Raw genomic sequence first — 26,240 nt, 5'->3', positions numbered from 1 at the left:
TGGCCCTCTTTCCCCCCTTTATTTTCTACAAAGAATTAGCCTGATATTATAGCCAACCACAAACTTTACTCTGCCCCTAAAACGATTAGTGCACATATGCTTCAAAAAGCAATGATTAATGTGTTTATTATTGTATATTATGAATGTGTAGTTTACGTTTGTGATAAGATTCTAAAATTACTATTTTTTAAAGGTTAGCTGTAGTTCTGTGTTTAGAAAATACAAGCATAAACATTAAGAGATGCTTCAACTAAAATAAATTGTGCTGAATTTTTGGTCTTTGGGGTACAAGGCAATTGTATAGCAGCCAGTGACCTGAGCTGGTCTTCAGTTATTCACTGATCAAAAGATAAGACTTATATTTTGCTAATTAATGCAGCTCCAAGTAATAACATACAGAATAACACAAGCTTCTTTTTAAAATAAATTTTCTCCACAGGGTGAAGTATATCTGTTCTTTAAATTTTTGATGTTTTCTTTAAAAAATTTATCAATTTTCCCCCGGAATGATCTGTCTTCTTTTTGCCTGTGAACAGAAATTGCTAAGAGACATATGGAAACCCTCCACATTTTCTCTAAGGCTGCCCAAAGTCTATAATACAAAAGACTATATGATTTAAACTTGTTCTTTGTTTTAGCATCATTCTTCGTCTTTAGAGAAAAAAATAACACATCTAAAACAAAACAAAAAATGAATGAACCAATCCCCAGCTGCAAAAAATTCCGTAAGTACAATGTGGTTGTTGAGCATGGAGAATTTGGAATCAGATAAACAACCTGGGATTGAATTTCAGCTTTCCCGTATTGCTTTGGACAAAATATGAACTTTTCTCAGCTTCAACTTCATATGTAACATTCCAGGCAATGATTGAGTTAGCCTTACAAGATTCTTATAAAGATTGTGTGATATACTCTGCCTAGCAGAGCACCTGGCACAATCAGGAGATAGTGATTAATGAGAAAAATGCTTTATGGCTCTTACCTTTGTGTATCGTTATCGGTTGAATTGTGTTCTTGCAAGATTCATAGGTGGATGCCCTAACCCCCAGTACCTCAGATTGTAGCTGTATTTGGAGATAGAGCCTTTAAAGAAGCAATTAAGGTAAAATGAAGTTGTGTGGGTGGGCCCTAATTCAATACAATGGGTGTCTGTATAAGAAGAGATAATAAAGACACAGACATGAGCATGCACAGAGGGAAGTCCTTGTGAGAAGACAGTGAGAAGACAGCCATCTGTAGGTCAAGAAGAGGGGCCTCAGGAGAAGTCAACCCCACCAACAACTTGTTGTTGGACTTCTGGCCTTCAGAATTGTGAAAAATCCATTTCTATTGTTTAAGCCAGTTAGTCTATGGTACAGTCCGTCCTCCGTATCCCTGGGTTCCCCATCTATGAATTCAACCTACCATGGACCAAAAATATTTGGGGGAAAATAGTCAATAAAAATAACAATAACAATAAAAAATAATAAAATTAAGAAATGAACATTTAACAACTATTTACAGAGTAATTACATTGTATTAGGTATTATGAGTAAATCTAAGTAATCTAGAGATAATTTAAGTAATAGGGTAGGATGTGTGTAGGTTATATGCAAATGCTATTCCATTTTATATAAGGGACTTGAGCATCTGTAGATGTTGATATCTGCGGGGGTGTCCTGGAACAAATCATTCATGGATACCAAGGGATGATTGCATTTTGTTACGGAATCGCCAGCAAACAAATATGCCTACCCAGGCCAACTTTCTTCTCCAGTGTTTGGAACAGACTTATTGCATTGGACAAAAGTGTTGGGCCTACGACTATGCTAGGCCATGATCATAGTAGCTATAGCAACCACAGTCATTTGCCCAGGCCCAAAACAATATTAGTCAGAGTCAGAGTTAGTCAGGCTTTTTCTGTTAAAGGACATGGGTTTATTCTCTAATTCTTTGCTTAAAATTGTGGCCCTAGAACATATACCCAGTGATACAAAGACAAGCTTGAGAGGAAATGGTACTCAAATAGAAGAAAAGGTGAAAGACAAAGAGGGAGAGTCCCAGAGCTACCCTTAGTTTCAACAACTGTCTTTAATTTTGTGAACTTCTCTCCAAAAAGTTTTCTTTTGAAGTTGACTTATTGTCATTTTTAGCTCAAAGAAATCCCTACTACTCTTTTCATTTCTGTTATAAAACTGAACATACAATTCCATGAGAAAAAAGAATCCTTGCATCAACAGAGTTGACACATTACAGGTTGTTGTATGTTCTTCTCCCCGTCCAAAAAGATATGTTGAAGTCCTAACCCCCCAGTTCCTTAGAATGTGACCTTATTTGGAAATAGGGTTTTTGCAGTTATATTTAGTTAAGATGAGCTCACACTGGAGTCTGGTGAGCCTCTAATCAAGTATGACTGGTGTCGTTATAATAAGACAGCCATGTGAAGATGCAGAGATACACAGGCAGAATGCTACCTAACAATGGAGGCAAAGACTGGAGTGATGTATCTACAAGCCAGATAATGCCAGTGATAGTTGGCAGACTACCAGAAGCTAGGAAAAGGCAAGAAAGGATCCCCCTACAGATTTCAGAGGAATCATGGACATGCCAGCATGTGGATTTCAAATTGGTAGCTTCCAGAACTGCAAGACAATAAATTCACTTTGTATTAAGCTTTCCAGTTTGTGGTAACTGTAACTTGTTGCAGAAGTTCTAATAACCTAGTACAGCACTAAGAAAGGGGTTAAGGTTCATAGCAGTCTTAGTTTTTCATTGAGATCCCACATTTTGTGCAAGAAGACCCTCTTCTGATCTCCTCTAGTCTTTATTTACACTTTTCAGTTTTTAAAAGCACAATGCAATTTGTATGTGTTTTAACATATTTCCTGTGTCGACAACTAGATGGTAAGACTTTTGAGGTCAGGACCTATGTCTTTTAGCTCTCCACTGCCCAACACAGTGAATAAATTCATGTACATCATGTTGTCACTGTCATCATCAACAGCATAAACATCATCACTATCATAATCATCACCATCATTACCATTAATACACCATTAATACAGCTACTGTTTATTTATTATTATAGGGATAAACAAGGTGCCTTTTTTTTTTTTTTTTTTTTTTTTTTGAGATGGAGTCTCGCTCTGTCCCCCAGGCTGGAGTGCAGTGGCACGATCTCGGCTCACTGCAAGCTCTGCTTCCTGGGTTCATGCCATTCTCCTGCCTTGGTCTCCCGGGTAGCTGGGACTACAGGTGCCCACCCCCACGCCCAGCTATGTTTTTGTATTTTTAGTAGAGATGGGGTTTCACCATGTTAGCCGGGATGGTCTTGATCTCCTGATCTTGTGATCCGCCCACCTCGGCCTCCCAAAATGCTGGGATTACAGGCGTGAGCCACCGTGCCCAGCCAACAAGGCACCGTTCATATATTATACCACATAATCTACACAAGACCCGTGTTAAATAGCTATTAACCTATTTAAAGAAGATGAAACTGTTGCTGAAAGAGAAGTTTGGGAAGTACATTCCCAAAGTTCCCACAGTTGATGGGAGAGGAGGATTCAACATAATTTTAAGTATCTCCAAAGTAAAAGTCTTAAAGACAATGTGATTGTTATTTTGTAAATCTTCTCTAATTTGGCAACTCTTAAGCATTCTAGAATCCCACTCATGCTCTGAGTCACCCAAAATGATGCTCTTATACTTTTTTAGGGGCTGCAACTCAAAGTTTCTATCTTTGTTATTCTAAGATATTATAATAATTATATTAGTGATACTTCTATCTTCATCTCTCTCTCTCTCTCTCTCTCTCTCTCTCTCTCTCTCTCTCTCTCCTTCTTTCACTTTACTTAATCTTCTGGCCGTTATTGTAGTTTAGATTGGGTGAAATGAAATTATTACTTTTTCAATACTATATAGATTTAAAATTTCATAAACAGATTTTCAGAAAATAAATGATATAGACATTAACTATTTCTCTAATTTCCAGAACAAAATAAGACTCTCTTAAAAACCACTGGGACGACCCTGACTCCCTCCATTCCCAACTCTGAACTAAAGCTGCCCTGTTGGGTTACCCAGGACCTCAGATCTTTCATTGTTTTCTCAGAAAACTCTTCTCGGCTTCCCACTCTAGATCAAGTTCCACATTATATATTTTAATATTACCATACACTATCCTTTTATAGCAGTTATTACTATTAGATTTTAAAACTGTATTTGTGTGATTATTTTTTCATTTTTACCATTGACATGATCCACTTTTCTGTAAATGTCATGAAGACATGACAGCTTCTTTTTACTCAACATTGTCCCTGGTAAGAAACTAATTCAGTGCCTGGTATGGAAACAGTAATCAAAAAATTGACCAAATAGATGAATGAATACATGGCCCTAAGTGTAATGCCCGTTTGGTTCTTCCCAGTCTTTATTCTAGGCTTATATGACTTGAGTGGTTGAACAATCCTCCTACCTCAAACTGTCTTTCACATGGTTTCTGTGACATGGTACCCTGAGCTCTTCCATCTCTGTTCACACTCTTGATCTCTTTTCTGGATTTGTGTCATCTTCCTCTTTACGTGGACATTTTCACAGTCTATTTTTTTTTCCTTCTGACATTTTTTATTGGACAATCAGTGTCAGTTGTCATCCTGTCTCCCTCTTCACTCAGCACTTTCTCAAGTGCCAGGATTGCAGCCTGTACCTGGTGCAGTCAGATGTTTTCATTGTGGTACAAAAGCATCAGATTTCATAGCATTGCCTTGCTTAATGTGTCCGTCTACACTCTCCTGTTTCCCTAAGTGATGAGAAAGATTTATGTCTTACTTGTTTTATCTAGCATGGTGCCTTATACATATATGTATGAAAGAAAGATTGAATCAACTGTCTGCTCAAAAGCCTCCAATTGTGTTTGTCACACTCAGAATAACACCCAAAGTCCTTGGCAGAGTCATCAAGTCTTGACCTCAATTACCATCATTTGCTCTCTCAGCTCAAGTTAAAATGGTCTTTTTGCTGTTTTTTGACATACTATACATACCTTCTCATTTCAGGATTTTTGATCTGCTGTGCCATAAGCCTTGAATCTATTAATGAATAGATTTTAGGACATCTGTGAAACTGTTTCCCCCATATATTCCTATGGCTTGTTCTTCTTAAAGCCTTCATTCAAGTGCCATCCTCCTGGAGGAGGCCTTTACTGACAACATCATCTAAAATAGCAACATACTTTACTTTCCGTCCTATATTTTGCTCTACTTACGTTGCTCTTCGTAGCACTTAACGATATCTAAGATTACAGGCTTATTGCCTATTTATAGGGAATATAGGCCTTTGCTACTAGAATATAGGCTCTGAGACAGAAGGGTCATTGTCTATTATACTTATTGCTGTATTCTCAGCATGGGAAGAGCCCCATAGTAGGTATGCTGAGTGAACGAGTCAATCAATATTCTTAAGCTTTTCAATGACAGGCATCATTTCATGTTCCATTTTTACATTACCTATCACCTGGCACCCTGTCCTCAATACAGCAGGTTTTCAAAAACTATTTGTTGAAGCTACATTCCTATGAGGTTCCCATTTCATGATGGGGAGGAGCTCCAAAATAGGCTCTGTTTGAAACTTTAGATCACTATTCTGTTAGATATCAGAAAAGGGTCTTGCCCTTGAATTGCTGATTTTGAATTTACTTCTTACTTTTTCTGCTATCAAATTATTTTATTTCACTCTCATATCTTATTTTTCTTATTGTGTATTCAGTTTTCAACATGCTATAATATTAATGTATAAGATATCTAAATGAATGAGCACATTTGTAATGGAGCAGGGCCTTCTAGCTGGAACACCTCTCATACTGACAAGAATTACAAACACTTTCATACATGTTTCAGAAACAGTTATACTAGATACATTATAAATAATTAAGAAATGGAATAACTTTTTACTGAATAATTTTCATAAATCATAACTTTGTTCTTTATGGACAAATGAAAAACATAACAAAATAGGTTTTGGTACCATATAGATGACAAAGTGATCACTTACCAGAGAAGAAAGAAAATGCATAACTTCACTAAAATGGTTATAGTTTTGGGAAATATTCTGGAAAATTTTTTACCTAATAGGGCTGAGCAATAGGAGACCCTGAACTAAATTTCAGAAAATCAGATTGAGGTTTAACTGCATAATAATTGTGATTTAGAACCAAATGACTTAAACTCTTGGCATCTCCACTTTCTTATGTATTATCTTCAAAGCATCTCATCAAGATAAATGAAAAGGAGAGCCTTATTCATCTCTTCTTTGAACAAAGTCTTATTCATACTTGTATGTGAGAGTTCAGCCCTTTCTTTAAAAGCAAAAATACATGGCACAGACAGTCCCAGGAAGTTGTAGCACTTCCTAAAATGAAAAGTTAAGTAGACATATAACTAGCACACAGTAGGGAATCCAGGCTATGGTTTTCTCACTTAAACTTTACATTTTGATCATACCACGCACACTAAAACAAAAAAAATGAGATATTTTTGCCTTTAGATTCACCCAAATAACAAGTATTTAGAAAATTTTCCATTTGAGTCAAACACATTACCAGCTAGAGGGATGGGGAAAAAGATAAAGAAGGAATTAAATCTGTGTTCACTATGAAAGGAATAAAAAAACCTAAACAACTTAGTGGAAGACATTCTAAATTGAAGGTATTATAAGGAAGGCACTTTTGTCAAATTTAAAATTTTATGTCACAGGTTCATAACATCAGGGCCACCAACCCCATGGTCCATAAATTGATTTCAAGGGCTGTGCGAAGTTGGATGGGGAAAAATTACATCTTTATTCTCGTTAGCTCCCAAAAGAAATTTAGCATTTCCTTCAATTATGAATGTAGGCAGCAATGGCAATAGCAGTACTTATAATTTTATCATGAATAGACATTGGAGATATTTTTAAGTCACATTACAGTTCTTGGTGGTATCACAAATTATTGTTTATGATCATCACTGCTTTGGGAGTTATTTTGCATATTGCTAGGTCTTGTTATTTAATGTGTTAACAGAATTACATAATTGAAAAAATATTTGAATATCAGTATTTCAATATATAGGTTGCCTTTATAATTCTACATATTTGGTTTATGCATTCCAAAATGTTTTTCTGGTAACTTAGGCTTCAACAGACTACCAAAAAGGTCCATGGTACAAAAAGAGGTTAAGAATCTCTGATAGTTTGGTATTTTGTATTGAATTATATATTCAGCTAAGATATGTTTTTTAATTTTTTTTTTTTTTTTTTTTTTTTTTTGAGATAGGGTCTTGCTCTGTAGCCCAGGTTGGACTGCAGTGGTGTGATCTTGGCTCACTGCAGCCTCAGCCTTCCAGGCTCAAGTGATTTTCCCATCTCAGCCTCCCAAGCAGCTGGGACTACAGGCTTTTGCCACAAGTTCAATTTTTATATTTTTTGTAGAGTTGGGTTTTATTGCCCAGTCTGGCCTCGAACTCTTGGACTCAAGCAATCCACTTGCCTTGACCTCCCAAAGTGCTGAGGTTACAGGCTGAGCCACTACACCCGGTCTTAAACAAATTTAAAGGGCAAGATAATACTAAGAATTGGGGAAAAAGGATTTCTTAAAAATTATGAAACTGATATTGTAATGAGTTCAATATACGAAAGCATTATCAAAAAGCATATAGATTAAACTTATAAATTTACATATTATAAAATAAATGGGAAGGTAACTATCTTCCAATAAGGAGTATCCAAATAATCCTGTGGCAAAAAGGAAAGCTTTATGACCGGTCAGAGCATGTCGATAGCATGCATATGGCCTTCCAGAGAACAGACAGCAAGACTTTCCATTGTCTTTACACTACCTTTAAAGTTACACATGTATAAGTCACTCAAGGATGATTAGATTTCTTGATATATTTAACATTAACTCTTCTATTATTTGCACATTTTTGTTAAGAAATTTCCTAGACAATATTGTTTTCTTATGAAAACATAATAAAAAAACAAATTTTGTTTTTTTAGAAATCTAAAAAAAGAAATTTTGAAATGTAACATTGGATTTGAGACAATGCAAATATGATGTATATCAATCTGCACTTTGAGGACATCCATCTCTATTTCTAGAAAGATATAACTGAATTCTTTTTATTTTGATTTCTGAAGAATTATTGAGGTATTGTTTCTTACTTTGAGTTCTGTTTTTTTCTTTTTTTAAGTAGAGGTGAATGAGTTGTATGTTAACCATTATATTAAATAAATGTGTATAGGACAGTGAAAAATCACCAGATTGGTTCTGAAGATGTGAGGGAAACGTGTTGACAAAACAAAATAAGCCCCAACATCAATAACAAAGGAGACTGATAGGTCGAGGAATTACTAACTATTTTTAAAAACTAGTCGGCTTAAAAATAGAGTAAATACATATTATTTACTTTAGAAAAGCATACTCTGTTCCAATTACATCATTTGCATATTAGTTATGATTTATACATGAATGTGTCTTAAGGTCTTCCAAGTTTTTTTTCTCTGTATTTCTCTTTCTTAAACTTATGGGGTGGGGTGAAGGAATGAGGAAGAGAAGAGGGATAATGAAATATTTTAAAAGTTCCCTTTAATTTTGCCTGAAAAGGATACAGTGTGGTAGATACCATTTCTCTCTAACCACAATATATATGCTAAGGTAGATATTATGGTACCCTTTAATCTCTACTTAGAGATTTTTTGAATGTGCATTTTATGAGAGGTTAAACTAAAAATAAATATGCCTTTCAAAAAAGGTAAATATATTTAGATATTATGAAACTAAAGCCACATGTATTATTAATAACTGTCTATTTTATATTTATTTCTGCATTTTGATAAACAACATGCAATCCACAAGCTTACAATAAAATATGCAGAGAGTTCACCAAAATTAACACATAGCTCACTGTCTATGCACTGTGAAAAAGGTGTTACTTAAGCTTCTTCACCATTTGTGTCTCTTATTACCAGATGGAAAGGATTCTTAATATCAAATGGTACTCAAAATTCCAAAGATAACTAGCTTATAACTTAAAGGAATCTCTTAGAAGTTGTATAGCTGGCCCTTCTATGTATAGAGAGATGCATCTCTAAACAGTAAAATAATGAAACAGAAAACAGTAAATTGATCAACTCTTTAGACATTGAGTAAGAAAAGATTAAAATCTTCTTCCATATTTATGGTAAGAAAGCTTTTTTTCTATCTCACCTAAGTGAGAAATTTAACTTGTTCATTAATTTTTAATTATTCTGTTTGAGGATACATGATAAATTCAAACAAAAATAAGGTGGGACCATATCTTTTGCTTTTCTTGTTTCCTCTATAACATCTCAAAATAACACTTTATATTGATATAGCTTTTGAACAAATTTAAGCTCTCCCTTATTATTATTATTATTATTATTATTATTATTATTATTGAGATGGAGTCTTGCTCTGTCACCCAGGTTGGAGTGCAGTGGTGTGATCTTGGCTAACTGCAACCTCCGCCTCCCAGGTCCAAGTGATTCTCCTGCCTCAATCTCCTGAGTAGCTGGGATTACAGGCGCACACCACCATGCCCAGCTAATTTTTGTATTTTTAGTAGAGACGAGGTTTCACCATATTGGTCAGGCTAGTCTCCAACTCCTGACCTCGTGGTCTGCCTGCCTCAGCCTCCCAAAGTGCTGGGACTACAGGCATGAGTCACTGCGCCCAGCCTAAGCTCTCCCTTATTATTTTATCCAACTCTTACTAGAGGTCAAGAGTAGGTATAGTGATGTCTTGGAGTCAATTTATCTTTCCTGAAAGCTGATTGTTAAATTTTATTAAAAGTAACAACAATTTTAATAAAATTTATTAATGTTAACAATTTTAATAATATTAAAAATTAAATTATATAAACTTCTAATTACATCAATTATATTTAAAACAAAGGAACTAAGCACTCAGGAGTCATCATTTTCTAATTACTTTGTCACAAATGCTGTCAATAGTACTTTTTCCCCTATTCTAAGTATGACATGATTTGACTCTGTGTCCTCACCCAAATCTAGAATTGTAATACCCATGTGTCAGAGGACGGATCTGGTGGAGGTGATTGGATCATGGGGATAAACTTCCCCTTTGCTATTTTTGTGATTGTGAGTTCTCACAAAATATGATTGTTTTAAAGGATGTGGGACTTCCCCTTTTGCTCTCTCTTTCTCTTTCTTGCCACCATGTAAGACATGCCTTGCTTCTCCTTTGCCTTCTGCCATTGTTTTAAGTTTCCTGTGACCTCCTAGCCAAGTGGAACTGTGAGTCAACTAAACCTCATTTCTTCCTAAATTACCCAGTCTTAGGTAGTTCTTTATAACAATTACCTTTATATTCGCAATACTGATATAAAGTAGCTATTATCAGCCAAACTTTACTAATGAGAAAAACTGAGTTTTTTTTGTTTTGTTTTGTTTTTTTTTTTTGAGATGGAGTCACACTCTGTCACCCAGGCTGGAGTGCAGTGGCACGATCTTGGCTCACTGCAACCTTTGCCTCCCGGGTCCAAGTGATTCTCCTGCCTTAGCCTCCCAAGCAACTGGGACTACAGGTGCATGCCACCACACCCAGCTAATTTTTGTATTTTTTAGTAGAAACGGGGTTTTGCCATGTTGGCCAGGCTAGTTTCAAACTCCTGACCTCAGGTGATCCACCCACCTCGGCCTCCCAAAGTGCTGGGATTGCTGGGATTATAGGCATGAGACACCGCACCCAGCCCCAAAACTGTATCTTAAATACTGTAAGTAATCAACCTACTCAACACAGTTGTGACTAGTGTTGGGCCTCTACTGCATAGCTACTGCCTTTTTTTTTTTTTTGGTCAGTTACATAGTCAACAAATATTAAGTGTCGTACCTACTAAGTGAAAGACATCATAACTGGGAATTTACAGAAAAACCTAATGCCTCCTTCCCCATCCTCACTCTCAGATGATGACTTCACTTTACATTCCACAATGAAAGGAGAAAGTCTCAGAAGAGAATGCCAAACATCATTCTTACCTGTGCTTATTCTACTGTTCTTTGAACACACTTGGCAGTTTGCCAACACAAGTCCTCTTTGTTCTTCCCTCTGCCTAGAATCATTTTCAAGTGTGCTCATAGTAGTGCTCTTATTTTCCTCAAACTTTTACTCAAAAGTAACCTTCTTGCCGAGTCCTTCCGTGGCCACTTTATCTAAAAGTCATCCCTCCTTTTTTATTTTAGTATGCTATACCCCCTTTCTTTGTCTTATTTTCTTTTTCTTAGCATTATCACTATTCTATGAACTATATTTAACTTATTTATTTTCTTTATTGTTTATCTCTTTTTCTATGATGTAATTTTCAGCAGACTAGGGATTTTTTGTTCTTTTTTCATTCAACATCTTACCCTAAAACCCAGAACAGTGCCTAATGCATAGCAGATGCTAAATAAATATTTATTGAATAAAAGATTAAGACACAAATCTAAAAATTAGAGCAGTGAACTATCTAGTTAGGTCTATTTTAGTATGAAAAGGGAAACTCAGCCAAGCTTCTCCACACTATGAGGAAGTGACTGTGAGTACATATGCCCAGGAAGCCAGGAATTTTGAGGTTTACTCTGTGATAGTTCCAAGTCAATTCAAGGCAGTCGAGTGTAAGCCTTTGTGGATCCTTACTCTCATGCTGAACCATGACCTCGATTTAGCAACTCCAGCAAGGTCTTGTTCTTCTTTCTCTCATCCAGTTATATAATATAGACAGAACATACTTTCTGTTTTGCCTAGTTTCTATTTGCATACACTTTCGACTTAAATGTAGCTCTTGTCTGCCCTGCACCCCACACAACCACACTGCTGTCTCTGGTCATCATAAACTTTTGGCTTCAGTTTCCACTACTGTTTGCTTTTCTTTGTCTCCTATATGAAGATTATAAGAGACAGTATCTTCCTTAGCAAATATTTTTACAATTTAGGTAATTGACCAGACTAAGAACTGACTGTCTTCAGACAAACTCCCAGGACACCATCCGCGACAATGGCAGTACTGTCTTATAGTACAGAATGGTTTCCTAAGGACTACTTGTTTAGTAGAGGCTATAAACAAGGCATGGTACTTAGAAACAGTCATGGGAAAATTATGGCATCAAAGCTGTTGCGTTCAGTAAGATCTAAAGATATTTAAAAAATCGCAAGTATTCTAGAAATGTCACACTTACAACAACACATGCTGGATCGGTCAGTCGTTGAGCACATTAAGCAAGCATATTTAATCTCCATATACTGTTCTAGGCACTATACCATGGTGGCAAACAAACAAGTTCCTTGTTTGTGACACTTAAGGCTGAAGGACAAGATGGACAATAAACAAGTAATTAAAGAAATTCTGAAAGCAATAAATGTTATGTAGAAAATTAAGGTATCAGGTACTATTTTAGAGTAGGAAAGAACATCCCTCTGAGATGAGTATGAAGCTGAAATATGCATGATAAAATGTTATCAGCCATGTGAATATTGAAGGGATAACATTGCAGACCAGTGGAATACATTTGGCAAGTTCAAAGATAATTGACAAAATTGTGGCTGGGGCGTACTGGTTGAGGTGGTGAGTAATATGCCATGAGACCAAAGAGACACTCTGATGTGAGAATCTTCAAGTTGTAACCATCCAAGTGAGAAATGAGAGTGGCCTAGACTAGGAGGTATTAGTGGAGATAGCAAAAGGAAGGGACCTAGGATTGTTTTAGAAGTTGAGTTGATAGGACTTGCCTGATGTGCTGTATGTGAATTATATGTATTAAAAAAAAAAACCAAAAACCAGGACATGGACACATAGTAGGGAACAACACACACTGGGGCTTGTTTGAGGATGGGGCGTGGGAAGAGAGAGAGGATCAGGAAGAACAGTTAGTGGATGCTGGGCTGAATACCTGGATGATGGGATGATCTGTGCAGCAAACCACCCAGGCATATGTTTACCTAAGTAACAAACTGGCACATCTTCCACATGTGCCCCTGAACTCAAAATAATTGGTTTGAAGAACTGAATGTATTGTAATATTACTTACCGAGTTAGAAAGACTGAAAAGTACGAAGTTTGGTTGTATCTAGATATTGCTTGTCGATTCTCAGAAACTTTACTCTTAAATTGTCCTCTGTATTGCAGTGACAGAAAACCTGGAATCTAACTTTCTTAGATTCACTTGCCAGCAGTTACTGGTTTAGGTTTTGCCAATGAGAAATTGGTGTGTGAGACTTGGAAGGCGAACAAGAAGCAGCAGCCATTGTTCTTCAGCGGGAGCTGCAGGCAGCAATATGGGCATTGGAGATGGCAAGTATGGAATTTTCCCCAGTGGCTTTAAGGTGTCCTCCTGATAATCACCTCCTTGAGTGCTGCAAGTAGCTGAGACTATGAACAGTAGTTTCTGTGTTTTCTGTGTATCCCGATTTCCTGTCCCTTGCTGTGGCTTCCCCAGTCTTGCCAATGGTTGTACAACAGTACCCTCCTTATCCACAGGTGATATGCTCCACAGCTTCCAGTGGATGCCTGAAACTGTGGGTAGTACCAAATCCTGTATGTACTATGTTTTTTTTTCTATACATACATACCTAAGATAAATTTTGATTTATAAATTAGGCACAATAAGAGACTAACAGCTGTAACAAATGATAAAATAGAACAATGATAACAATATACTGTAATAAAATTATGTAAATGTGGTCTATCTCAAAATATCTTACTGCATGTAATATCTTTGGACTGTGGTTAACATCAGGTAACTGAACTAAGGCATGTGAAACCATGAATACGGAATAATCCCCTAGTTCTCTGAGTTAAGTTATTTCCTGTATAAAATGCTTAGCATGGTTAATATTTTCCTCAACAAGCTCTGACTGACATAGAGAGAATAATCAATAGTTCTGCTTTCTGGACTTCTAGAGGCAGAGATGTGAGCTGGAGATAAGGATTTTGGAGTCACTAGTGTTTATGTAACACACATGGGACTAATTGAGGTTTCTTTACAGATAAGAGAAATGAAAATGGGTGCCGGGCGTGATGGCTCACTCCTGTAATCCCAGCACCTTGGGAGGCCGAGACCGGGAGGGTGGATCACCTGAGGTCAGGAGTTCGAAACTAGCCTGGCCAACATGGTGAAACCTGTCTCTACTAAAATACAAAAAAAATTTAGCTGGGCATGGTGACACACGCCTGTAATCCCAGCTACCCAGGAGGCTTAGGCAGGAGAATAGCTGGAAACCAGGAGGTAGAGGCTGTAGTGACCTGAGATTGTGCCACTACACTCCAGCCTGGGTGACAGAGTGAGACTCTATCTCAAAAAACCACCCCCCCAAAAAAAACCACAACAACAACAACAACAACAACAAAAACAAATGAGAAAGAGAAATGGGGCAGGAGGGAATCCAGGGAATATAAACCTTTTGAAGTCAACTAAAAGACAAGTCAGAAAAGAATACCAAATAGGAGAAGTGAGTGAATCAGAAGGAAATTCAGGTGGATATGGTATTATAAATACCAAAAGAAGAAAGTATTTCAGCAAGAAGGTGTTATAGGCCTTTCTCCTTAGTTCAGCTAAGAGATGGGTCCTTGTCACACAGCCATGAAATATTAGGCTTGCAGACACTTTGAAGGGTGAGAAAAATAAAACTTACCGGGTGAAAAGGAAAAAACGGGAAACAGGGACTCAGCAGAGTGAGAGTCCTCCTAGTATAGGCTTCTCGCCTGGCAGATTGAATCCCAGGTTAGACCCAGGAAGATGAGGGACCCGCTCCTCATCCCTGCAAACACACGGACTTCCCGAGGCTCCACCCCAGTGTCCACTCCTCCCACTGTGCAGGCCAGTCAGGAGACTCTCCAGGGACCTCTTCATACCTGGCTGTTTCAAAGGGAGGTCATTGAAGGCTAGATGGGTTAGGGAAGGTTTCGCTGAAGGAAGGGACTTTGCAGATGGAGAAGGAGTGTAAGGAATGGGTAGCGCAGTATTCAGGGGAGATGGTTTATCTGCCAAAAGGCCCCAGGCTCTTAATTTAGCTAATTTAGAAACTAAATTAAAGAGGATTATGGCTAAAGTCTACTGCTACTCTCTTGGTCACATAGAAAACCCTCCCTGTTGGATCTTTTGAAATAAAACATGCAAGTTCTCTAGGCTCAGTAGCCTGCATGCTGTCACCTTGAATCCCAGAGAGCACCTGTGCATGGAATAGTTCTCCACCTCTCTGCTTCCTCCTCACTTTCTGTGCAAGATGATTTCCTGGGTTAACTTCCTTCTTCCCATCCCCCTACCCACTGGAATCTTTTTCCAAGAACTTTTCCATTTTCTCACAGATGGGCTTTGATTTTCTGCCCCCTCTCCATGCCTGTAAACATCCAAACTTTTCTCAGGAAGAAGAAACCTGGACCTGACTGGACTGCCCAGTGAACTGGGATCATTGAGTACCATCAAGTCACATGTGTTCATGGATCAAAGGGGTGTGCTCTTTCGCATCCTAGATGCCTTCTCCATGCCGTTTATAGCCCCCTGTCTTATTACACTACTGCCACCCCATGCTCAGCCACCCCAGTTCTCCCTGGCCAGTGAGCTTCAGCCTTATCTAGGAAAGGGAGAGTGGGGTGCAGCCATGCTGCAAGAGCAGGTCTTCCCTTATCCCAGCTTCCCCATCATCCCAGCAAGTCAAAATATCAGACAGCCCTCCCATGACCTTCCCCCTTATAGATACCAATTCCCAAACAGAGCCATTTTTACTCTATATTTGTAGTCACACTCCTGTACAGCATTTTTCATAAGTTATATAGTAAATGGTCTAAGTGATTTGTGCTTCTAGTGTTCTCATTTGGAACTGAGGCAGGATTCTATGAAATGTGAGGGAAAAAAACATTTTGTGTATTTTGTAGTACTATCTCTGCGGCCATGCCTGCCCCCACACACTCTTTAAATATGTGGGTTAAACCAAGAGAGGAGCTGTGGCCGTCTTTGTACTCCAATGATTTTTAAAAATTGGATCTTTGTACTTGCATTGATTGTAATTTCTTTCTTTCTTTCTTTTTTTTTTTTAACTAGTTGTGGGAAGAGAGAAATAAAAATAATAAATTTCCCTCCACCAAAAAAAAAAGAAAGAAAGAAAGAAAGAAAAGGGGCCTTGAAAGGTGAATGTATGAGGTGAATATATGTTGGATAAGAAAGGACCAATTGTTTAGCTGCTTATTGAAGGTAGCCAGATGAGTGTGAACATGAAAGTAGAAGGGCTAATGCATGTGGGAACCTTGTGGATGGAATAGTGCGAAAAAGAGAGTATAAAAGAAACAACAAGGCAAAGATGATCAGTTGCAGGTGGCCGTGAGAGGCAGCCAAGGAAGTTTGGACTTTTTAAGTAAGCAAAGAGAGTCACTAGAAGTTACTGTGTTGGTTATGAGTGGGCCAGGCCATTGAGAAAATAAGGTGAGATAAGCAAAAGGCATTTTGATGGAAGACATGTAGTAGGCTTTGATGACCTTAAGTATGGACATGAAATAGATGATTTTAACAGTTTTAAGTTGAACTGATTAAGAATAGGATAATATTATTGATAAAAAGGGAAGCCAGAAGAGGAAACTGATACTGCCTTTTTTTGTAAAGGTGATTTTATTTTTTTAAAGAGATGGGGTCTCACTGTGTCACCGAGGCTGGCATACAGTGGCTTTGTCATAATTCACTATAGCCCCAAACTCTTGGGTTCAAGCTAAATTTTTTTTAAAATTATTTTTTAGAGACAGGGTTTGGCTGTCTAGCACAGCCTGGTCTTGAACTCCTGACCTCACACAATCGTCCCTCAGACAACTGAGTAGCTTGAACTACAGGTGCAAGCCACTGTGCTCTGTGACATTTCTAAATATAGTATAATGGTCAAAAGTTAAGAGTCATTTAATAAAAATTTTATTTGGAAAGAATTTGGTTTTCCTTGTTGCTCTCATCATTAAGAACATTTCAAACAAATACCAAAGTAGAGAGAACAATACATAAGTCTTTCTGTTTCTAATATCCACTTCAACAATGATCAACACATGCCGAGTCTTGTTTCACCGTTGCCCCACCTACTTCATGTCAATCTCCATATTACCGTGAATTCCAGTCGTTATATCATTTAATCTGTAAATGTTTTATATGTGTCTCTAAAAGAGAACTCTAAAAAAAAAAAAAACATAATATCATACACATCTTAAAAACTGACATTATTCCTTAATGTCATTTAATGTTTGGCCAGACTTCAAATTCCCCTGATATTTTCATAATTTTTTTGTTAGTTAGTTTGAATTGGTATTCCAGTTATGTGGACAATTCTCTTTTTAAAAATATGTAATTTTAACACTCACAAAATAGTATACATATAACATATGTAAGATATGAAGTATAATAATAAAACAAATACTGTGAATCCCAAATCCCAACTCAAACACTAGAATTTATCAATGCTGATAAATCTGCCTGTTTTTCCCTCCACTATCCAAACATTGTACCATTGAATCAAACATTAACTAGCACTGTTAATGTAAATTTCATCTAAAGCCGCCTCACATATTTTAAGTATCGCAAAAATGTTTCTCTGAATGTAGTAACCTAACCTAACTGGATGAGTAAAGAGACTGTTGCCCATTCTTACGCCAATCACCAAGTTTTGACCTATCAAAGACAGCCAACTGTTCAAACTGGGTTCAGATAAGGCAAATGCGGAGCTGTAACCAATCTGACTCCTTCTGTACCTCACTTCTGCTTTTTGTATGTCACTTTCCTTTTTCTGTCCATAACATGGCTACATGGGAGTCCCTCTGAACCTATTCTGGTTGAGGGGCTGCCCCATTCACAAATTGTTCATTGCTCAATTAAAGTCTGTTCAATTTATTTTGTCTAAGATTTTTCTTTTTCACAGCTCTGTCCTGACTTGTATATTTATTATTCCCTTGATCTCTTTTCTTCTGTTTTAAAAAATAGTTCTACCACAAATGTATGTGTTCTTAAACAATATGCTGTTTAGTTTTCCTTGTTTTTAAACTTTAGAAAAATATCATATACTGTGTTGATTTTTTTTTTATTCAACATAATGCTTCTAAAGTTCATCTAAATTGTTTTGCGTAGCTATAGTTAATTAATTTCTATGGCTGTATGATCTTTCAAAGAGTGACTATCATTGTTTACTTATCTGTTCTGTTTGTAAACAGGATATTTTGTTTGTTTCTAGCTTTTTCCACTATGAAAAATTTTTATGAACAATATGGCTCCCATAACTTGTACAAAAGTTTCTGAAGGGTGAACCAAGGATTGGAATTGCTAGGTCACAGATTACTGCCATGTTCAACTTTGCAACATAACGCCAAATTGTTTACCAAAGTAGTTATAGCAATTAACATTTTTACTAGCAGTTCATTAGAATTCTAATTGCAGCACATCGTTACCAAATTAAGAATTTTCAGACGTATTAAATGTTACCCATGTAGTTAGTAAAACAACAGCAAATCTTGGTTTTAAAATGTATTTTTTCTGAGCACTAGTGAGGTTGAACACTTTTTCGTATGATTGTCATTTAAGTCTCTCACTTCTGTAAAATGAAGATGTTCTACCTTTGACTTTTTTTTAATGGCTTATTTGATTTTTAAAAAGTCTTAATATGGAGGTGTTAATGTTGTCAATAATAGTCATTTATTATTTACATAATTTGAAATATTTTCATGTGACTTGTAGCTCCTGTTTTTCTTTTATGATCTTACTTGATAAAGAGGAATTCTTAATTTTAATGTAATCAAAAGAATAAATTACTTTAGTGTTCGTGATTTTGGGGTCTTGTGAAAATTATATTTTCTTTTTCTTTTTTTGAGCCGGAGTCTCGCTCTGTCCCCCAGGCTGAAGTGCAGTGGTGCGATCTCTGCTCACTGCAAGCTCCGCCTCCCAGGTTCACGCCATTCTCCTGCCTCAGCCTCCCGAGTAGCTGGGACTACAGGCACCCACCACCACGCCTGGCTAAGTTTTTGTATTTTTAGTAGAGACGGGGTTTCACTGTGTTAGCCAGTATGGTCTCCATCTCCTGACCTCGTGATCTGCCCACCGTGGCCTCCCAAAGTGTTGGGATTACAGGCGTGAGCCGCCGAGCCCAGCCTATATTTTCTCGTAAAAATTATATGGGCTGTAATTTTAAACAGGCAACCTCCTTAGACCAAAGCAGTTCCTGGCAAGGGACTGAGGTCTGGGCCTTCAGTGACTAAAACTTTTGGCGGTTGAGGAATAATCTTCCTGAAGAGCATCTGGTATCACACAAAGTTTGCTATGATGATTTTGCAAAGTAAGATTAGAAAAATATGCTCATTGTTGTGTCTCCAGTAACAACATAAAGTCAGCTACATAGTAGGCATCCAATAAATATTTGTTGTGAGAGTGAATGTATCATGAAGTTCACACAGCGGAAAAATATTTCCATTCCCCCTCAGTTGTTTTTAGCCATGCATTAAATAATTCAATATGTCACACTGAATGGGCTTTAGGGAGGTCTAAGTTTTGACCACCTTTTTTGGTAATTGTTGTTGAACTTGATAGCACTGTGGTTGCATATGATGGAAGTTCAAATTGAAATAGCTTAAGAAACAGAGCGTAATTTATTTCCATTTATAATAAAATAAAAGTCTAACAGACATTTCAGATGTGGTTGGTTCTATGGGCTGAAATGAGTTCAAAATGACTCTCTTTACTTATTAGTTCTTTCTTTACATTGGCTTCTTTCTTATTCAGGCCCTCCCTACACAGCAAAAAAAAAAAAAAAAAAAAAAAAAAAAAAAAAAAAACCATGGCAATCAGCTGCTCAAGCTCAGATCCCACTATGATGGCAATGGCATAAAGATTGAGTTTTGCTCCTAAACACCTTTAAGAAGGTCTAAGTAAGACTTGAAGAGACTTGGCTGTGTCCCGTATGCAGCCTTCAGTCATTTGCTGTAACTGACTGAACAGAATACTCTGACTAGGCCTGACTCACGAATCTCCCCACAAAGCACAGAGAGCAGGTATCCACTTCCCTGCAACTGCATAGCCTGAATGGCACTGCTTCCACCAAATCATGACCCTATGAACTAAATTCCATGGTGTCCACTTCACCCCAGCCACAAAGACTGAATACTTTTGTGTCCACCTCACTCCAACCATATGGACAGAACAGGAATCTTATGAGGGTAGGATGATTTCTTAAACTGGTGGTAGAAAGATATGTATAAATATTTATGTACCTGTATTTATTCAGTTTTAAAAATTTTATTTTTAAATAAAAATAAAACATATAATATAGGAAACAAATCTTTCTTGCAAAATAAATCTTTCTTGCAAAAGGAAAAGAAATGATATTATGCTCCTGCAGAATTTAAAAATTGTTAGACCCATTCAAAATAATATACTAATTGTAATATCCTTTTCAAATTAAGCTCCTTAGTTTAAAAAATTATATTTGCTCCAAAATAATAATATACCAGTTATATATAAAGTTATAAAATGTATCATTTATTTTCTAGTTTAAACTACTTTAAATTAAGACTCAGTAACTATTTATTTGCACATACTTAAAATTAAGTATAATAAACACACCTTCAAATACAAATGAAGACTTTCCCTGGCAGCACTGTCATATCAAGAAATTCAGATGTTCAAAGTTTTATCAATTTGGAAGGTTTTGAGCCTTCAGAGTAAGGATTCTTTAGGCAATAAGTATCCTATTTCTACTTTCTAAGTCAATATTTGAGAAATTATCAGTAGCTTTTCTAGTTGATTACCTCTTCTCCCTGCCCAACTTATTCACTCATTCAGTCTGCATTGCACCTTGTGAACTCAACTGACTTGACCTTAACTTTATCATTAGATTCAACAGTCACGAGATTTAGGTTGGAGGACTTTTTCTTTTTAATGAAATGATGTGATAATGATTAAAAATTATCATTAAGGTAACTGGTTGAACAGAATGCTTTGTTAATTAAAAATCAAGTTAATTATAAATCTTGAAATATTTCATCTTTAGTAATTCTATCAGGCCATGATTGTTATTTTACTTAATAGATGGCTATGTCAATTAATGTATATAGAACACAATACTTGTCTGAGACATTTCTTCTTCTTCATATGTGAAATCGACATAGCTGGGATAGTTTTTGCCATGTTGTTTATCATTTTTTCATGTGGCACCCAAGCTTATATCACCATACAGTCTATATGGAGAAGTCACGGTTAAGGTTGTTCTACAGTTGCTAATGAAGTTCTGTTTCAGAATTTGTGATATGTTGGACAAGTACGGTTGGATAGAATTTTCTCCTTATTCTCTAAGGGAAACAAAAGGACTTGCCGAACAAGTGAACATTATGCATTAGGTTACAGAGGAAAAAATTCTCTTAAGAAAAGCAGATGCTTTCAACTTTTGATGAATTTTCCATGAGTATAAATTATATCTTCACTATAAACCACATAATTTTAGTCTTTGACAGGTACTGTTCAGCTCATATTGGTATTTTGAAAAAATTAATTTTAAGTTATTTTCTACCCAGTAAGGTAAAATATCTAAGTTTTTTGGTTCTGCTTGTTGAATGTAAAAAAAAAAAAAAAAAAAAAAATTAAAAATTGTCAAATATTCAGGTTGTATAGTAGTTTGAGTAGGCTTTCTTCAATTAATTTCAATTCATAGGATTTTTTTGGACACTTAATTCTTTTGTGGGTAGGAGGAGATGGCAGAAAAGAAGTGATACACTGAGAAGGGTGATTACCAGAGGTTTTCGGGAAGCATTTTTACTTAAGGCAACCGATTTTTTTTTAATCAAGTTATAACATATGAGAATGGCAAGCATATGTGTAATTTTTCTAGACATTTGATTTCCCTACGTGTGATTATGCAGAGCACCAAAGAAATTGGTGACCTGTGATTTCTTCTTTTGAAAATTACCTTCTACTCTCATGCATATGGTTAGAGGGGGGGCAGGAGAAGTTTGGCAGAGCATCTCTCTGTGCCTGTTCTTATAGTTTCTCAATCCAAAGGTGGGCCTTGGACTTAAGTCTGGTTGTTCAGAACCTGTCTCAGGATTTTTGGAATGGGCAACCAAATATAATATAATATAATATAATATAATATAATATAATATAATATAATATGTATTTAACATATATTAAATTTATATATACTCCAATCACTCTCTCAGGCCATGGCCCCTTGCAATAAGGAACTATCCATCTATGACTCCTGTAGAGGGTTTCCTAGGAGCATGTTTTTTACCACGTGACTCAGCTCCAGGTACAGAACCAATTAGACTAGGAATGGGCCCCAGGACAGTTCATCTGTATGCTTAATGAGTCTGGCACAAAAATAATAAAGTTTGTTAAATAGACTTTCAGGAACTTAGGATATTAACTACTGATAGAAAGCATCATTTAGAAATGGAAGTTGAACTGAAATGTCTCATATAGAGAACAGTTAGAGAGCTCATGATGGTCATGTACAAGGTAAAATTATATAGAGCCTAGGTGCGGTGCCTCATGTCTGTAATCCCAGCACTTGGGGAGGCTGAGGCGGGTGGATTACCTGAGTTTGGGAGTTCGAGACCAGTCTGACCAACATGGAGAAACTGTCTCTACTAAAAATACGAAATTAGCAGGGCGTGGTGGCACATGCCTGTCATCCCAGCTACTTGGGAGGCTGAAGCAGAGGAATCACTTGAACCCGGGAGGTGAAGATTGCAGTAAGCCAAGATAGCGCCACTTCACTCCAGCCTGGGCGACAAGAGTGAAGCTCCATCTCAAAAAATAAAATAAAATAATATGGAAGGAAGCCAACAATGGAGCCAGAAGAGTAGACTGAGAATTACATTGAGAAAAAATTTTCAGTCGAGAGAGAGAGAAACAAACAAAAAAACTGGTTTCTGGTTTCTAAGTACAGACTTCATACCTTATGATTTTTTAGTGTCAGTTATTCCATTCTGATCTGTGCAATAATTGTCATTTTATTGTCTCTCAGCTTTAAATTCACCCTGTTGTACCTGCACTGCAATAATGGATTGATCTCCAAGCATTTCTCTGTTATGGTGAACACATGTTAAGCACTGTCAGTAGAGGACGCAGGAGAGATATTGAGAGAGGATGAAGGATTCTTCTAATTCTGTACACCTGCCAAAGTCTCACCTCATCTGCCTGCCTAGAAAAGCATGACCTTTCTAAGACCCTCTTCCCACGACCCTCTACCTGAAGACCACATGTTCCAATTCTTATGCAAAGCCCTATCTTCACTCCCTCTGTATACATTCACTTATGAACTGTGGGTCTCTGCCACCTCATTTCCTGCTTCCCCAGAGACTGTGGACCAGCTCTGATCCAAGCGTCCTAGGAAACTTCTGTGGAGGTTGCAACTATACCTTCTCCAACGAGGCCTGAACCCCACCTTGGAATCCCCACTTCAACCTTGTCCTTCATTACATCCTTTCCCTGAGTCCTAGGCTAACCAGCAGAGTTCTCTTTACATCCTTAGTTACTTCCCTGCCATATTTAATAATTCTTTACATTAAAAAGTTCCTGTTCAAATTACTGTGATTTCTTTTTCCTGATTGAATTTAGATGGATATATCCTCTTTATAATAAATTCCATTTCTCTTGGACTAATTTGAATGAATGTCTGTTTCTTGTGATCACAAGAGCTGGCTACAAATAGGCAGGACACAACAACTGAGTTTCCTCTGTTTGAGATTCTTGCTCTTGTCCTTTGACTCTCACAGAATTTTATGAAACTGACCTCAGTGCCTACAACTGACTGCACATGACAAAATGCAGAACACTTAGATTTGATGAACACAAGCCTTGACATATTTGTCAATAGTACCACGAATAGTTTTGCATACTATAATATTTAACAGTCACAAGAGAAGGGCAAACCAATATAATTAAGGTTAAAGATATGTGGAGTAATTGAATAAGAGAGGCTTAATGTGTCCCTATTTCTATTTTAATTTGTTCAGTCTCATGAATCAATGAGCTAAAGCAAAGATATGTAAAAAGAGTAAATATCTAAACAGGATTTTCTTGAGTTTCCTTAAATGAATTGTTAGCTATGCAGGTTAATTTATTCTTTGAGAAAGCATGTAATTTTGCTGATATACCCATATGCTCTGGGGCTGTAAGTCAACACAGGACACACTAGAGCCTGTTGGGGGGTGAGGGGCCAGGGGAGGGATAGCACTCAGAGAAATATCTAATATAGATGACGGGTTGATGGGTGCAGCAAACCATCATGGCACATATATACCTAGGTAACAAAACTGCACATTCTGCACATGTATCCTAGAACTTAAAGTATAATAATAATAAAAAAATGACAACTTGTACTCCACCTAAGGGCAGAAAGGAGTACAATAGGACTGATATGGTTTGGCTGTGTCCCCACCCAAATCTCATCTTGAATTGTAGTTTCCACAATCCCCACATGTTGTGAGAGACACCCAGTGGGAGGTAATTGGATTATGGGGGTGTTTACCTTCATGCTGTTCTAGTGATAGTGAGTGAGCTCTCACAAGATCTGATGCTTTTTTTTAATATATACTTTAAGTTCTAGGGTACATATGCGCAGCGTGCAGGTTTGTTACATATGTATACATGTGCCATGCTGGTGTGCTGCACCCATTAACTCATCATTTACATTAGGTATATCTCCTAGTGCTATCCCTCCCCCATCCCCCCACCCAACGATAGGCTGAAGCTGGAAACCATCATTCTGAGCAAACTATCTCAAGGATCTGATGGTTTTGCAAGGGGCTTTACCCCCTTTTGCTTGGCACTTCTTCCTGCCTCCATGTGAAGAAAGACGTGTTTGCTTCTCCTTCTGCCATGATTGTAAGTTTCCTGAGGCCTTCCCAGCCTATATATATATATATTTCTTTCATTAAAATATAAAATATATATATAAATATATATATAAAATATATATATTTATATATAAAATATAAATATATATAAAATATAAATATAAATATATATATAAAATATATATATATATAAAATATAAAATATATATATATTTCTTTCATTAAAAAAAAAAAAAAGAAAAAAATCCCAAAATACCTTCACTGGTTATTCAATGATTGGTTTCTCTAGGATGAGTGCCCAAAAAATTTCTGCAGAATTAGATTTGTAGATATTAGTCCATGTGGCATGGAAAACTTTACAAAATAGAGAGTAGAAGTGAAGCTTTTCTCCATGTGAATGTGCTTAATCATTAATTACATAGTTAATAGGCTAAAAATTTGCTGTACAATTGTTTTTGGTAAACATTGATACAAAAGTATAGAACAGAATTAGGAAAAAGATTTAAAGGATACAACATGGTAATTCATGGGATTTTTTAATACAATAAGTATTTTTAAGTGATATAGTATATACCAACAAGAGAGAATTAATAGTAGTCTGGCAATCAATAATTATGCGATAATACTGGAAAAAGCAAAGTACAATGGCTTCCAGTATAGCTGACTCTTTAATTACAGCTAAAAGATCGCATAGAATTTGAAAACCTGAAGAGCATCTCTGCCTAGAAAAGCTGATTAAACATTATAGTGTGTAATCAATATGATATTTGCAGAACATCAAAAATTAGTACCTAAATATTAACTTCCTCAAAGAATATTATGGCTAGATGATGCCATATTAGAAAGTGACATTGAAAGGAGACATTAAAAAATGTCTGTCTGAATAATTTACTTTTTTATAGTTGTAAAGTATAAAATTAGATTAAAATAGCGAATCAAATGTTTGGGAAAAGCTTTTAAAATGCTTTAAAATACATTTTTGAAATAGCACTCAACTGAAATCTATGTTTCTACTACCTGGAGTTGAAAATAATAAAGGCTGCCAGCTGCAGTGGCTCATGCCTGTAATCCCAGCACTTTGGGAGGCCAAGGTGGGCGGATCATCTGAAGTCAGGAGTTCAAGACCAGCCTGGCCAATATGGTAAAACTCCATCTCTACTAAACATACAAAAACTAGCTGGGCGTGGTGGCGGGTGCCTGTAATCCTAGCTACTCGGGAGGCTGAAGCAGGAAAATCACTTGAAAATCGCTTGAACCTGGGAGGCAGAGGTTGCAGTGAGCCGAGATCGCACCATTGCACTCCAGTCTGGGCGACAAGAGTGAAACTCCGTCTCAAAAAAATAAAAAAGAAAAAGAAAATAATAAAGGCATGAGTGTTTTTGGTGAGGAGAAGTGAACAACCAA

Source organism: Macaca mulatta, chromosome 3 (assembly GCF_049350105.2).
Source record: "Macaca mulatta isolate MMU2019108-1 chromosome 3, T2T-MMU8v2.0, whole genome shotgun sequence".
In the NCBI taxonomy this organism is placed as follows: Eukaryota; Metazoa; Chordata; class Mammalia; order Primates; family Cercopithecidae; genus Macaca; species Macaca mulatta.
This window is presented reverse-complemented; position numbering follows the sequence as displayed.